Genomic DNA, 16064 nt, shown 5'->3' on the forward strand with positions numbered 1-16064 from the left:
TCTTAAATACATTGTTCCGTTTCTACTATGTAACACAATCCAAAGGGATTTTATAATTCCTCTCCTGCATGTTGTCTCCACTGTATCTTTGCCTTTGACAAAAATACCAAAAGACACTGAGCTACACTTACAAGGGGGCCTCAACTAGGCAATCTAAGACTGAACCTTTAATTTTGCATTCACTAATTCTTTTGCTGATAATTCCACTTTGTTCAGATTCATCAGACATCAGAATTTCTTTGGATACTTAATTAAAATCCAGATAAACATTTTGTTAAATGTCTAACGTATATGTGAATATCTTCAGGACTAGAATTACAGCTACTGTGAAATTCCACTTGGATACAGATCAGCAAATAAATTAATATCTCCCAAACAAAAGATAAGGTGGGTTAGATTTGCAAAACAAAAACCCCAAATAAATAATGCACATTTTTGAGTGGGCCTGACTGGCACACAGTCAGCATGTGATTCATGCCCACACACCTTTCTGTATGTGTGCACAGATTTTTTAAAAATCTGAACATCCATTTATCTTCTAGCCCATCTAAGTACAACGTAAGCACAGTTTCAGTTGAGTATAATAGTCTGAAATATTTTGGGTAAGAGCCCATCTGAGACCTAATTCTCTTGTCTAAAAAGAGGCTGAGGAAGTGATATTTAGAACATGATTAGATTTTGGCTAAATTTCAGATTTAAGGCCAAATCAGGGCTAAATCGATGCCAAAATTTCTGAAGGCATTCTCATGACAATGGTGGAGATCTCATCAGGCTCGCTGACCGCAGGAAATTCCCATTATGAATGTTGGCATCATCTCATGAACAGCAAAATGTTGGCCCCTTCCAAACTGAAACCAGAAATCTGGTCTTGTTAGTCTTTGCTCTGACTTTGGTACAAGGCCTGTTGTGCTGAAAAGCCTGCCACATTAGAGAAAGGACAATGGCTCAAAGGTGTCAGCTTCTCAGCAGGCAGCCCCTGAGCTGTGCATGCTGGCCCGGGAGGAGGAGGGATAGGGATGTTCTGATTTTTATCTCCTCATAAGCTTGCAGAGCCCAGGCAGTACTTTAAAGCTGCCTCCTTCTGGCAGAATCCCTGTGGGAGGAGGGCAGCAATGGAAATACCATCTTCTCTCTTTCAGGGGCAAATCATCCTGTGGAGCAATGGGTCAGGCAGAGACAGGGAAGTGCAATTTACACCACCTCCATCAGACTTTACTTAAACCTAAAACTCATGTTTTATCTCTAGTAAAGGTGCCTGTGAACTTAACTGGGAGTGTTTCAGTTGGGAAATTCCTGTGTGCTGCAATTTAGCCTTGAAGGCCACAACTCCCATGATGCCTTGGGGGAAGAGAGAGAGAGAGAGAGAGAGAGAGAGAGTTCCTTTTCCAGGGAGACCCTCCATGGTGTTGGCTCTATTATGGGAGAGGAGCTGCTATTGCTTGTGTGGAGCTCTGTCTATGCAAGGAGCTGCTGCTAAAGTGCTGCTAGGAAGCCAGAAGCTGCTGCTGAGTGCCTGCCGGGGCTTTGATCCAGCAGGGAGCTTCAGAGGTGATTGCTCTGGTGCCAGGTTGCTGTGCTCACAGCTGACTGAGGTTGGCCTGCAGGAAAGCAGTGTGATTAACCACCACCCTTGTTTGGGAAAGTACTTGCAAGGGAAGGGGCAGAGCAAAGAGACTTCAAGGGGTTGTCTGAGTCTGAGGAGAGGCAGAGTGGTCTTCTCATTGAACCAGGGTTGCTGACATTTGGTTAAAACAACTCCAGTCTTCACAGGGCGTATTCAGCTTGTTGCCTTGGCTGGATTGATTCACTGGACCAACAGAATGCTGTCTCCAGCTTCAAGATCTTCAAGCGCACCCACGCAAGCACTTAGAACTCTGAAATGGAGAGGAGTGTACCCCCCCAGGGTGGGGGTACATGGTGGCAGTGTAAGTGCAAGTTAGGTAAGTTTCATTTACCACTGTAAACTGTATTTGTTAATTGATTTATTGAACTGCTCCCTGTTGATTTAAATTAGTGGTGACATGTTTGCTTACCTTAAGTAAAGGTGTGTTAACTTTAATCTAAATGTATATTGTTTATCATTGGTACTTTTGAGAGTTAGACCCATTGCACAGGTTCTTAGGTTTGTTCCTGGAGGCTCCAAGGCACCCCATTGAGTGCGTACAGGGTCTAGCCAGGTGGAGCCACTGCCAATTTTAATTTCCTTTGCAGGTGAAAGGACTGCAGCAGAGGGGTGAAGAGAGGATTCCCACCTATCCAACATCACCACTAAGATACTCAGGATCTCCTTTTCTGTCAATATCAGGCACCTGTGCACACAGGTGAGTGTTGCGTGGTACTGAGTAACCAAAGGAGAAAAGGGGGTGGGAGAGGTTACATTCATTAACCCTATTATGCGTATTGATTGAATAGAGAGAGAGGTGCGAAATTAGTTGGCACCATAGAATTCATTTGGTAACTGAAAATGGTTTGGGGGGATTGTGAATATGTCTAAGCAAAACTTAATAAAAATAGGTGGTGGGGAAATATGATGGCAATTGAAATTCAGCCTATGATGGCATGCTATAAAGAAGATTTCAAACTATTTATACACAGCATTATTAGGTTTATAAAATAACCAAAATAATGATCCAGAAGAACAGGTAAATAGTGCATTAATTAAATACCTAGCTCTTCTCTAGCACTTCTCATTCATAGATCTCAAAGTGCGTCACAAAAGATCAGTATTCCTATTTTACAATGGGTAAGCTGAGGCACAGTGATACTAAACTAGGAAATGTTGCATGTGTAGGGCCAAATCCTCAGGCCTAAATCAGTTTTTACTCAGGTAGATTCTTATTCACTAGACAGAAGTCTGTCTGAGCAAGGACCTCAGGACATGGCCCACAGTGAAGACAGAAAAAAACCATATAGCAAAGAGACAGGACAGAATAAGTGTATGGTTTGCACTTTACTTTAAAAATGCTTTATAAATATGAAATGCTCACACAGTCCTGTGAAATTGGTGGTATTCTCCCTCTTTATAGATGTGGAAACTGAGATTCAAGAAAGTCACTTAAATAACTTGCCCCACACACACCAGCTCAGGAGGGGAGCCAAGATTAGACAACTAGTTTGTCTAGATTACAATGCCGACCTTGCAACAGAAATAACACAAAAGGATTGCAAAGGTTAGAAATATGGGAAAGAAGATGAACAACAAAATGAGATTCAACATGGATAAATGCAAGCTAAAAACACAAGGGCAAGCATGTACTTTGAAAGCAATGCTAAGGGATAAGAGCTAGGGGTAATGGAGGACACTAAGTTAGACGTGAGCTTGCTTTACTAGAGTAGAGTACAGGGAGGAAGTAAATGTGTTTTGATCTGCATATGCTGAGGCATAACATAGACAAGGAAAATGATATTCCTTCTTATAATCCTTTATAAAGCACTGGTAAGATGGTCCTGGAATATATATTTACATTCACATATTTATAAAGAGTGGAGAGATACTACCATATAATAGAGCTGGTCAAAGTATTTGAGTAAACAATTCAACAAATACAGTCTTTTCCTTTGTTTTTGAATTACTCATGAATCAATAACTATGAATTCTTCCCCCCCCTACCCCCACCACAAGCACTTTTTCTCCTTAGCATCTTAGCACTTTAGATCCATCCCTACAAAATTCCGCCCCCCCTGATATTTTATTTTCACATCCCCTACTCCTCCTGAAAGCACTTCATTTACATCTTCCCCAGGCATTTCATTTAACCCCCTCCCTACTTCTCCTGAAAGTATATCATTCACTCCTCCACACTCCCTTTGCAGGCATTTCATTTTATATCCCCAACATATTTTATGTTGTAGCTACATCGTTTCAAACCAAAGTCTCATTATTACCATCATTTTGAGGTCATGGACAAGGACCCCCTTTTGCTAGGTGTTGTACAGACACAGACCAGAGGGACAGTCTTTGCTCCAAACGGCTTTCAATGTAAGTAGTAACTTACTTGTAGGCTTTTGTATTGAATCCATCGAAGCGCCTGATAAATTAATGAGTTCATCATTCTATCACCCCTGTATGATCTTAGGTTAGTCACCTAATCGCTGGCTCCCAGTCCAGTGCCCTGTCCCTAGACCATGTTGAGACAAAAGAGGGGCAGTCCTCAGTAGGGCACTATGCAGGCATTAGGGTCCACCTGCATGTTTCAGCTTGTAGGATTAGAGCTATATAGCCCAGTAGAGTCTGAATTCTCACTCTACAGACTTCCCATTCTAACACACTGCAAGCTTGTCTCCCTGTTTACTGAGCCCAGTTAAGGGTTTGATCCAAAGCCCATTGAAACCAAATGGAAGTCTTTTCACAGACTAAAATGGACTTTGGATCAGGCCCTATATGATTGCCCCTTCCCCCAATACACACAAACACACACACATTTGAACACAGTAGGTGTTGCCCAAGCAGTTCAGATACTCAGGATGCTACTATATTTATCTTTTTTTTAAAAACGGAGAGGAAACTTACAGAATTTGTTTACTGTTCTTCTTTTAAAAAACTTCCATGGTGAATGGAAAAGATTCAGAAGGCATCTGTTTACCAATTTCCTACTGGTAACAGCACCTCAGCTGCAATAACTAAATCACCTTCACAATCTTCTCTCTGAAACCATTAAGCCTAGAAACATGCTGTTTTTGGCAATGCAGATATCAAAGTGATAGCACAGCAGAGAAGATCTGTGTTAAAGAACAAAAATCCACAGGCTGCTTCAAATATCAACAAGGAACCCTGAAATTTTCTATCAATTTCTTTTCATGGCCTTGTGACATTTTCAACTTAAAACTATATTGCTTAACATCAAGGCACTTTGAGAGGGCTTCGTTGGAAAGGTAATTTTTGAGTGAGATTCAGCAGAAAAAGGTAATTTTTCAGAGAGGTTCACTGGAAAAAGGTAATTTCAGAACCAATTGCAGCATTCGTTTGCTGTTATTTTGTCTCTTTTCTAAGTAGCCCTAATGTCATTCATGGGCACACTATGTCAATACATCAGTACTGGGTAAGTCATTTGTGCAAAGTAAGTTTACAGAAACTGTAGCTTTAGGCTATGTTATTCCAGGACTGTGAAGATCAAACAATGCAATTTCACTTGGAAGTTTCATCAATTTTGCATCAATGTTGATGCTAGAACAGGAGACCCACGCACTGAATCATAATTTCATCCTACTAAAATTTTGTTTTTGATGGAGAATCTAATTCCATATGATGATGCATTGTGAAGTAATACCACATCTCAGTAATGTAGTTCTGCCAGAGCCATGCTGCTTTGCTGCAAATTGACGTGAAAGAAGAGAAGTTTAATAGCTGATCTAAACCACATCAATTTATACTGTTTTGAGATACTAACAGCAAAATAACCAGTTTTAGAATGCGTGTTATTATATGTTATTTGTATAAGTGGAAGAAAAAGAACCATAAAAAGCCTAGACCTTTCATCTGCTTATTTTCTGAGAGCTTTAGAAAGGGAATAATGTATTTCAGCTTTAATTTTCTAGACTTTATTTCAAGCCATTATCAGGCTTCTCATATCCTTTGTTGGGTATCCTTTGATTGTAGTTCTACAGAGAAAATGAAATAACTCCTGAAACGCAAGAAGTGAAAGTTGAGGCATGTAAAAAGAAACATTTTAAAACCTCTTATTTTAAAGTAAAATAGCAAGAATTATAGTCTAACAGTTTATTCCACCCTTTAAATTACACTTCCTTTCTATCAAATGAATAGCAACAGGTTTTTGTTCATTTTTTACTTTCTTTAATACAGCTTTTAAAAAAGCTTTAGAGTACATCCGTTCACTTGTTATCTAAATAGGGAGCCTGCGAGGACCCTATTCAGAGAAGCATGTTCTCAGTTTAATGTGTGCATTAGGCAATGGGTTGAGGTGCTCCACTCCAGCCATGCAAGTGCTGCCTCTATATCAAGGTAGGCTGCAATAAAAACCAGCCGATCCGGAGTTCATGAGAAGCCTAAGCCATTCTATTTTAATAAAGTACATAGCATCCCAGGACCTGCTTGTCCCTAGAATCAGTCCAAGTTACATTTACAACTCCAGAAAAACAAACATATGGGTTGGAGCTACATCCTGCAAAAACTTTCATGGGTAACTTGACTCTTCTGAATAGTTACATATACATAGGTAAAGTCATTCTTCTGGATTGTTAGCACTCTGCTCAGAGTTCTAATATTAATTAGAAATCACCGCTTATATAAAATCTACAATTCATGTTTGTGTACACCTCTCTTCCAGTGATAATTATTTCCTTTAAGCATGGAAATCAATGCTTCATCACACTGGAGGCTGTTAAGACATAATACTGTAGTATTTTTAAACCATGTTTGGAATTTCAGCCTAGCTAAGGGTCATAGTCATGAAAAAGTTACATAGCATTTACAGTCGTACGTGGGTTCTTTTTGCTTGTACACTACTCAGAAAGCACATAAAGGAATTTTTTTAAAGTAAAGTGTACACTTTTCCAATCCATTAAACTTCTTTTTCCCAGGAGCACAAGCAGCTACCTTTCTGCTATGCTCCCAAGTATAAGCCAGGCATAAAAGGGGCAGGAGACAGCTAAATCCATTCCCATTTTCAAATGCCCAACTACAGTATGTTAATGAAATACAAAGCTTCTGAAAGAGACCACTGTATGATTGAGCTGCGGTGGGCTCATGTATTTTGCTCATTTACTTTATCATGCAAGAGAACTATTGTTTCATGACCATTTAGTGGAAAACTCCCGAGAGAACTCAACATTGTCACATCACAGCCATGTGCTACTGAAGTACAGATCATTTTTTATGAAGAAATACAAGAGCTCACTTCTACAGCTCCTACTTACACAGAGCGGCCATTTGACTTCAGTCGGAAAGTTCATGTGAGTAAGGGCAGCAGGCTTGGGCCAAAACTTCGAATTACGTTTACCAGTTACATTTTTCTCTCAGGTTGATAATTTATTTTCTGATAAGCAGTTACAATTTGTCCAGTTTTTAGAGTCTCCTCATTCTCCTAAGAAGTCCTTACCCACAATAAAAGCGATGGCTTGAAGTCAATGGAGTTACATTGGAGTTAATAATGACTCATGTGAGTTAGGACTATTTGAAAATGAAAGGGAAAATGTGCTAGGCCCTTATTTTTCATCTATTGTTTTATTCCACAATTTGCTGCACACTTTTCCTGACCCATTTAGTTTTTAATTGTGAACAATTCTACAAGGACAGAAGAAATATGGCTGATACATAGAACTTAGGGCTGTCAATTAATCGCAGTTAACTCAAGCAATTAACTCAAAACAAATTACCTCAATTAGTTTTTTTAATCACACTGTTAAACAATAATAGAATATCAATTTAAATGTATTATAAATATTTTTGGATGTTTTCTACATTTTCAAATCTATTTATTTCAATTACAACACAGTTGTATAAAGTGTACCATGCTCACTCTATATTATTATTTTTATTATAAATATTTGAACTTTAAAAAAGATAAACAAAAGAAGTAGTATTTTTCATTTTACCTCATACCGGTACTGTAGTGTAATCTCTTTATCGTGAAAGTGCAACTTACAAATGTAGAATTTTTTGTTATATAACTGCACTCAAAAACAAAACTATGTAAAATTTTAGCGCCTACAAGTCCACTCAGTCCTACTTCTTGTTCAGCACTTTCATGATAAAGAAACTGCACTACAGTACTTGTATGAGGTGAATTGAAAAATACTATTTCTTTTGGTTTTTTTACAGTGCAAATATTTGGAATAAAAAACAATACAAAGTGAGCACTATGCACTTTGCATTCTGTGTTGTAATTGAAATCAATATATTTGAAAATATAGAAAACAGCCAAATTCTATTATTGTTTTACAGTGTGATTAAAACTGCGATTGATCATGATTGATTTTTTAAAATCATTTGACTAGCCTAATAGAAATACTCAAACTAATAATGTCAAGGTGAAATTTGATGGTATGTGGGTGCTTCCTAAGAGCTTTACACATGTTCTAAAAATCGCAATAAAAATATTTAAACAAGAATATCTTTGTTTTCTAATTTTTTAAATGTTTACTGTTGCCTTTAAAAAGGTGGAGATTCTAGTCAGAATTTACCCACCCGGTGATCTGAGGTACAGGCTGCCTGAGAAGGGGCAAAAAATACATTCCAAAAATAATTTGATTTAACTGACTTTTTGCAAGGTGCTGAGCATCCATTTTGCTTAGCAGTGCACCTCCTCAACCTCACTCCAAATTCCTAGTGAAGCCATGAGACGGTGCATGTCAGAGAGACCTAGCAGCTCCCAGGAGCCAGGCAGAGGAGATCTAGTGATTAGGGCCTCGCCTAGGACTTGGGAGATTTAGGTTCAGTTCCTTGCTCTGTCACAGACTTTCTGTATGACCCTGGGCAAATCACATAGCCAGTTTGTGCCTGTATTCCCTAGCTGTAGAATGGGGATAATAGCACTGCCTTACCCCCCAGAGGTGTTATGAAGATAAATACATTAAATATTGTGAGCCAGTTTGGGACCTACTGAGGGAAAGCAACTCTACAAGAGCTAGGCATTATTACTAATAAGCCCGGTAGATCATTTGTTTTATCAAGAAAGCCTGAGTTAATAGGGCAAAGCATCACCACTCACTGTAGTACCAACATTCCCTTTGCTTCCGCTGCTTACTGCCCAGCTGCCACAAAAGGAACTAGAGAGGAAGTTTTTCCTCAGTGGTTTTTCTCATGTTGGCAGCCAGTCTAGCACAAGAGCACACCTTCCTTCCCTCCTCTTCTCAGTGGAACGAGCTGTTCAAATGCTCAGATCCCTAGAACTGAGGGTGAAGTAGCAGGGGAATGTCTAGAGTAGCATTTGTGCCTATCTAGTTTTTTACACCTAAATAATATCCCGACTTCTTATGCTGAAGTAAATAATAATTCGGTCCTGAGGAGTGTGCAAGGGTCCCTTTCTTGAGGTTTGAGAGTGTTGTGGAGGCAGGTTACTTAGTGCTACCTGAGCAATACTCCTTTTCTTTTGGTGAGAGAGCTGCAGGACTGCTCTCCATTTTCATTCTCCATACTTGTCAGCTATGTACCCGGGTGTTTGTGCCTTTGCTGATCTATCTGCAGCACACACCATGTGCCAGTTGCTTGCCTTAGAGAGCATTGGGAGGATGATCGATTAGAGAGAGAGAGGCTGCAGCACAGACTTAAGGCATTTTATTTTCTGCTTGCTGCTTGCTTTTTATCTCCTCTTCTCATGTGGCTGTCTATTTTTTCTGATTTCTTTGGCAGTGGCGCTGAATGCTGATCACAAGATGGTGCAACCCCAGGCAGTCATTTTTTGGGTTATACGTTCAGGTAGCTGACATCTGACCTTGTGGGGGACATAGGTGGATGTGGTAATTTTACTACTGAAAGATAATAATTTGGTATCCCTGGGCACCTATTTGGGTAAAGAATGTCAATATACATCTATCTCTAATGGCTACTTTTGGGGAACAGAGCAATAGAAGGTGTCAGGGTGAGCTGATGTATACAATATTCATGGCCCTTTCCTGTTTCAGTGTTACTCGGTTTTTATGAGTTTCTAAACTCCGTGTTGCTACGTAATTTAACACTGAGTGATTATGGATATTATGTTATAAGCAGAAAGGAATGGAGGGGAGGAGATACTGGAAACAATGGGCAATATAGGCACCCAAACTATCAGGTGTTGGATAAAGCCCTTGCATATGTATAACATTTTAAAATAAGTTTCTCCTACCTGAAAATACTTGGATATACTTGCATTGTGTCATAATATAAATTCTTGGACTTGGTTGTTCAACAGAATAACGTGTCATGCTCCACTATACATCAGGTTGCAAAGCCACCTTAATAGGAAACCTATTGCCCACCCATCTGCCAGAATTCAACTACACAGTCTCAAAATCCCCACAAGTACTATTCACCAAAGCATCACACCTCATTATTCTGAAATGGTACATGACTATAGAAATGACATCACTTCACCAGTTAATATATTCAATGTTTCCTTTCTTTCAGAATGTTTCAGTAACGAGTTAAATTCAGTTATCAGTTACAGTGGCATAAATCCACACTGAAATCCGTGACTCAAATGTTTTTGCATATCACTGAGAGGGCAACTATGGGTTTATCTATTCAGGGAAATTAATCCAAATTAAAGTGTAAATAAAAAATGGATTAGTTAAACTGCATTAAACCCCGCTGTGGATGCCTCCTCTCATTCAGAATTAAAGTGGCCTTAATTCAGTTTAGCTAAATTCAAGAAATTAATTAAGATAAACTAAATCAAGGCCACTTTAATTCTGAATAAGAGTGTCCACGCAGTATAATGAATCCACTTTAAATTTGGATTAACTTTCCTGAGTGTCCCCATGTAGCTAAACCCTTGGTGAGTGGGTGCCATGGGTCAGTGAGAGAGAGACAGAGCAAATGAGTGGATGGGGGTACAACCCGCAGGATTGAGTAAGAGCCTGGTAGCTGAGTAGAGGGGATCAGTGATAACAGTGCAATGACTGCACTGCTCTTAGATGTACAGTAGGAAATAGTCCTAGTTCTCTTCAGTTTTAGGATTCAAAGGCCAGACTGCTCTTCTACAGTAAGGTCCTAAACATTAAATACCATAGCAACAGAGGACAATTTAGGGATTGATATGTCAAGAAAGCAACTCCTAAAAAACTTTAGATGTTTCATTAGATGAATGGGGATGCAGTATATAATACAGTGCAGCATAGACTATATCAGAAAGAAATGGAAGCACAGTTATAAGAAGTGTTTCCTTTTTTTTTTGTTTTGTTTTAAGCCTGCTGCCTATTAATTTCATTGAGTGACCCCTGGTTCTTATGTTATGTGAAGGGGTAAATAACACTTCCTTTTTCACTTTCTCCACACCGTTCATTATTTATAGACCTTTATCAGAGCCACGCTTTGTCATATCTTTTCCAAGCTGAACAGTTCCAGTCTTTTTAATCTCTCCTGGTATGGAAGCTGTTCCATATTGTTAATCATTTTTGTTACCCTTCTCTGTATTTTTTTTCCCAATTTTAATATATCTTTTTTGAGATGTGGTGACCAGAAGTGCACACAGTATTCAAGATGTGGGCGTACCATGGATTCATACAGTGGCATTATGATAGTTACTGTCTTATTATCTATCTCTTTCCTAATGGTTCCTAACATTCTGTTAGCTTTTTTGACTGCCACTGCACGCTGAGTGGATGTTTTCAGAGAACTATCCACAATGACTCCAAGATCTCTTTCTTGAGTGGTAACAGCTCATTTAGACCCCATTTTGTATGTATAGTTGGGATTATGTTTTCCAGTGTGCATTACTTTGCATTTATTAACATTCAGTTTCATCTGTCATTTTGTTGCCCAGTCACCCAGTTTTGTGAGATCTCTTGGTAACTCTTCGCAATCTGCTTTGGACTTAATTAGCTTCAGTAATTTTGTATCATATGCAAACTTTGCCACCTCACTGATTACCCCTTTTTCTAGATCATTTGTGAATATGTTGAATATGTTGCACAGCACTGGTGCCAGTACAGATCCTTAGGGGGCATAGCTATTTGCTCTCTCCATTCTGAAAATTGACCATTTCTTCCTACCTTTTGCTTCCTGTTTTGTAATAATTTACTGACGCATGAGAGGACCTGCCCTCTTATCTCATGACTGCTTTGTTTGCTTCAGAGCCTTTGGTGAGGGACCTTGTCAACGGCTTTCTGAACTATACCGTCTTATATGTTTGAACATTGGCTAGTAAAATAAAGGGCCCAATCATAACTGGTAGTGAAACCCTTAGGTATTACAATAATTATAACAACAACATTTTGTGTTCAGATTTTTTTTAATTCCTAGAATGCATCATAGATTTAATGGCAATTTCTGAAAAAAATTCTGGAGAGCTTAATTTAGTAATCTGTTTTCTTCAGTTTCAGTGATCCCACCAATCATGTTAAATATGTTGAGTTTGTGTTTCAGTAAGTAATTTCTTTCCATCTAATCTTGGCTGGTCATCAGATACATCCCGTCTGTCTATCTACAGAAGACAGACTAAAAATTAACAAGTTTGCTCTTTTCCAGTACAACTGCAATGGATGGTGCTAATATAAGGAATCACATTGTGTCACTCCAAAAATGGAGACATTTTCAGTTAAAACAGTATTATTTTAAAACAAATGACAACAAATTTATTTGGGAAGAAGCCCAGAATACCTCTAACGAGTTTGAGAATTAAAAGAGTATTGAGGGCATTTTCTGGCTGTGATCATAGTGATGGGGCTCCCATTGTAGAGATCAGAAAACCCAGTCCTGTTTTGCAGCTAGTATGTGGCCCAATATTTTTGTTTTTAGATTTCCCTGAAGAATACATAAATTGCCACATTCAACTCCATCGAATAGCAGTATGTCAGTGTGCACTAGGGAACTTTTAGTGAGCACTAGTACAAGCCACAATGGAGCACTGTAGATTTACCTCCCAGCTTGCCATGCACTGAGGCATGTCTACACTGCTCCGCTATTCCTACTACAGGGGTGTGAAATGTATCCTGTTCTAGCATGCTGTGCTGTAACTCCCCCTTGTGGACAGTACTGGTGCAAACTAAAAGGGACCTGTTTCACATTAACTAAGTTGGGTTGGAAAGAGGGCTACGTTAACAATAGCATCCACACAGGAGAGTTGCAGCACTCCCCATTAGTGTGCGCTGAAATTCACACCCCCTACTCTGAAATGGGAGGCCATGTAGACAAACCTTGTCTCTGTGTAGACATGCCCTCACTTTCCTGCCAATGTATTGAAGGCCAGACTTTGACACCCTTATGTCTTGTTGAATAGACCCTTACTACATGAGTAGTCCCACCTCAAAAGGCCCCAGCTCTTAGCAAACTCCAATGTTATATATATTTTAAAAAGTAGGCCAAGACTTTCAAAAGTGACTAGTGATTTTTGGATGCCACACTGAGTGCTCAAACTGACCTATCTTAGAGAGGCCTGATTTTCAGAAAGTGCTAAGTGCCCATCACCTGCAAGTCAGACCGCTTAAATTGGGAACCCAAAAATGAGACACCCCAAATCACTAGTCAGTCACTTTTGAAAATCATGGCTGTAAAACTTAAATATAATGCAGAACTGTGGCAGATCACTTTTTCAGGAGAAACCAATTTATTTTCCTTCATGGAGTATGAGACAACTGGACAAGGAGAGAAGAGTTTTTTATCTCTAGGTCACTGTATGAAATCTGGTCCAAGCTGATAGTGAATGGGAGTTGTTTCCCACTAGTCACCTAAAATAAATAGATGACCTTAGTCCAGCTTTAGATGAATAGTTAGCATACCACTCAAATTGTCATACTTGTCACAAATTAGTAGCACATCTGTTTACTGTCAACAAATAAAGACTGAATGAGCATGGAAACTGACCTATCCTCTCACTGCAGAGGTGCTCTCTTCCAGTGAAGTTGGAGGCAAAGTGGGGAGCCATTGATAAAGAGAAGAGGACTGTCAGTCCAGCACCTTGCCCATGAACTAACTCCACTTAATGAAAAAACTGCCAAAGCCCAAAATATAGTCTGGTTTTGTCACCGTGTGCAGAGTTCCATTTGTCAATCTGACTCAGAAAGAGTTTCCTGTGGATTATGCTTCCCATGAAATGCATATTCTATTAACATTTATGTTTATAATTATCCTGTACTTTTACATAGGTTCAGTTGAACAGAGGCAAAACATGGCACTTTTCTCACAGATCCGAGCAGCTGATGGGCAAAGGTTAATTTGTCAGTACATGGACACATTAGCTTGTCACATCTGCTATTAATTGCAAACAGATATATTAGTCTAATTAAACATTGCAAGGAACTGACCTAAATTGTTCAATGGTCTGTTGCTACATATATTCTGCTATTAACACACTTCATGTTTCATGTTTAGCTTTTGTATACTGATGAGAAGTAGCATTCTTAATTGTAAAGCTAGCTATGCTTCTCACAGTCACCACTTACTGCTGGTACATTTAATGTGCTCCAAATGTAAAAATAAAACACATGTGACACAGCCATGTGAATTTTCTGTCAAATCGCAGCCATTCCTACTCTGTTGTCTTCATCGGTTGTGTTCTTAAATGATTATTTTCCTTGGCAGCTGTCTAAGTGGCTTGTCGCAGTCTAATTTCAAAACTCATTATTAGGACAAACAGTTGCAGTGCATCAATAGCCCATCAGGATTAATTAAAATGGGAATCAACAGCTGTTAATCAGATCACTTGTAGTTGATCAGTGTAGAGACTGTCATCAATGTATTACTGTATTCATTTGTTATTGTGTGTCCACAGCTTGTAACAAACTGAATAATGGCCTGCTATAAAATATTTGAGTTGCATATAACAGCATCTTTAAAAAGCACTGTATGATGCAAATTATAGTATTTAAAATAAAGTAACTTGAAACTGTACCTTTCTGTTCCTGAGTCAGTTTCTTCTGCTGGCATTAGATGGTCCATAATAGTGGTGTTGCCAGCTCTCCCCTTTTGAAAAGGTGTATTTTGTTCTAAGGGTCAACAGCAATCAATTTATGAAATCCTTTATTTTTGGTCCTACTTTTCAAAAATGTAAATAAATAGCTTTCTGAAAACACAGGAAGAAAAATATTTTCCCAGAAGGCAATTCTATTTTCACAATATGGTGTTGGATGCAAAACATATATTTTAAAATGTAGAAATATTGTGCCTGTGCATGATAAATAATTGTATATCTTATTACAACAAAATTACAGATATTACAAAATATCTTATTACAACAAAATTGTGAGTCAGGAAATTTGTAAATCACCACTGAAAAATCCCACTAGTTAAGAAATAATACTTTAAAATGAATTTAAAATATGGAACCTGTTCCTTTGTTTGTTTGTTTGTTTGTTTGTTTTTAAATTGAGCAAATGTTTCGTTAGCCAACTACCACCCGGTGCTTGTAGACAAGTACTTTTATTTTTTAATTTAAGAGAGTAACTGCTAAAAAATTCCATTTTTTTTTTTTTTTTTTTTAATATCTAGACCAGCGGTTCCCAACCTGTGGTCCGCAGAGGCTACTACAGGGAGTCCACGGAAAAGAAAAATAATAACATCTTCAACCAAGGAAATGTACAATTGCAAATAAAAAATAATTTCATATAAGGTGTGTACATAACAAATTATTAGAGTGCATATTATTTCTTTGTTGTTACGTTAGATTTCCATAAAAAATGGAGTGTAAAAAACAACTAGTAGCATGTGGTGGTCCGTGAAATGTTTGGAGGTTGAAAAGGGGTCTGCACACTTGAAAACATTGGGAACCACTGCTCTAGACTATAATCATCAGATTTGAAAACAAAAGGGAATGTTCACATACACCCAGCTAGCATAGCTTTGATGCTTCTAGAAATTGTTCCGTACATATTCTTGCAACAGAACAAGGCAAGAGTGAAAAGAGATGGAGAATAAATGAAGAGAACAGATAGGAGCTGCAAAAGAGAAGGCTTTTGTATCAATTTTGATTCACTTGTATGAAAGGACAGATGGGAGTCAACTTTAGTCAGTGACAATTCAGCTGAAAAGAGTGAAGAAAGGAGCAAAGAGACAAAGTATGTGCCACAGACTTGGACAAGTCAAGGGAGATGGTGGGGGTGCAGAGGAGGGTAACATTAAAAAGGAGGGAAACTTTTAACCCAATCATCAGATAAATGGAGAGTCAGTGCAACTGTCTAAGGAGGGAAGTGATAGATTGGCTCTTCTTTGTACATATGAGGTATGAGAGGCAGGAATATCATCCTAGTTCTGATGCTATATGCACATTATTAACAACAAAACAATGATGGACTATGGGTTTGGGGAGTCCTAGATAAGGAAATGACAGTCATTAAGGTGTTTGTCTCTAGATCAGTCAGTCTACCAGACATTTTTGTTGAGATTTGAAGAGAAAACAGCTTTCTGTAGAGTTGTAAATGAAAACAAACAAGGAGGCAAGAAAGAATAATATACATGTATGTGAATATAAGACACA

General features: G+C 38.6%; 1 long non-coding RNA gene across 1 annotated transcript; it reads left to right on the plus strand.

Moving 5' to 3' along the window:
* Window positions 1-1609: 1609 nt before the first annotated feature.
* On the plus strand, window positions 1610-15211 carry LOC137146771 (uncharacterized). The gene is made up of 3 exons (XR_010918044.1): window positions 1610-1940; window positions 2212-2321; window positions 15080-15211. It is a non-coding gene; the product is annotated as an uncharacterized lncRNA (long non-coding RNA).
* Window positions 15212-16064: the final 853 nt, after the last annotated feature.

This window comes from Emydura macquarii, unplaced genomic scaffold, assembly GCF_026122565.2.
Source record: "Emydura macquarii macquarii isolate MOO-44397 ecotype Brisbane River unplaced genomic scaffold, CSIRO-AGI_Emac_v2 contig_480, whole genome shotgun sequence".
Lineage (NCBI taxonomy): Eukaryota > Metazoa > Chordata > Testudines > Chelidae > Emydura > Emydura macquarii.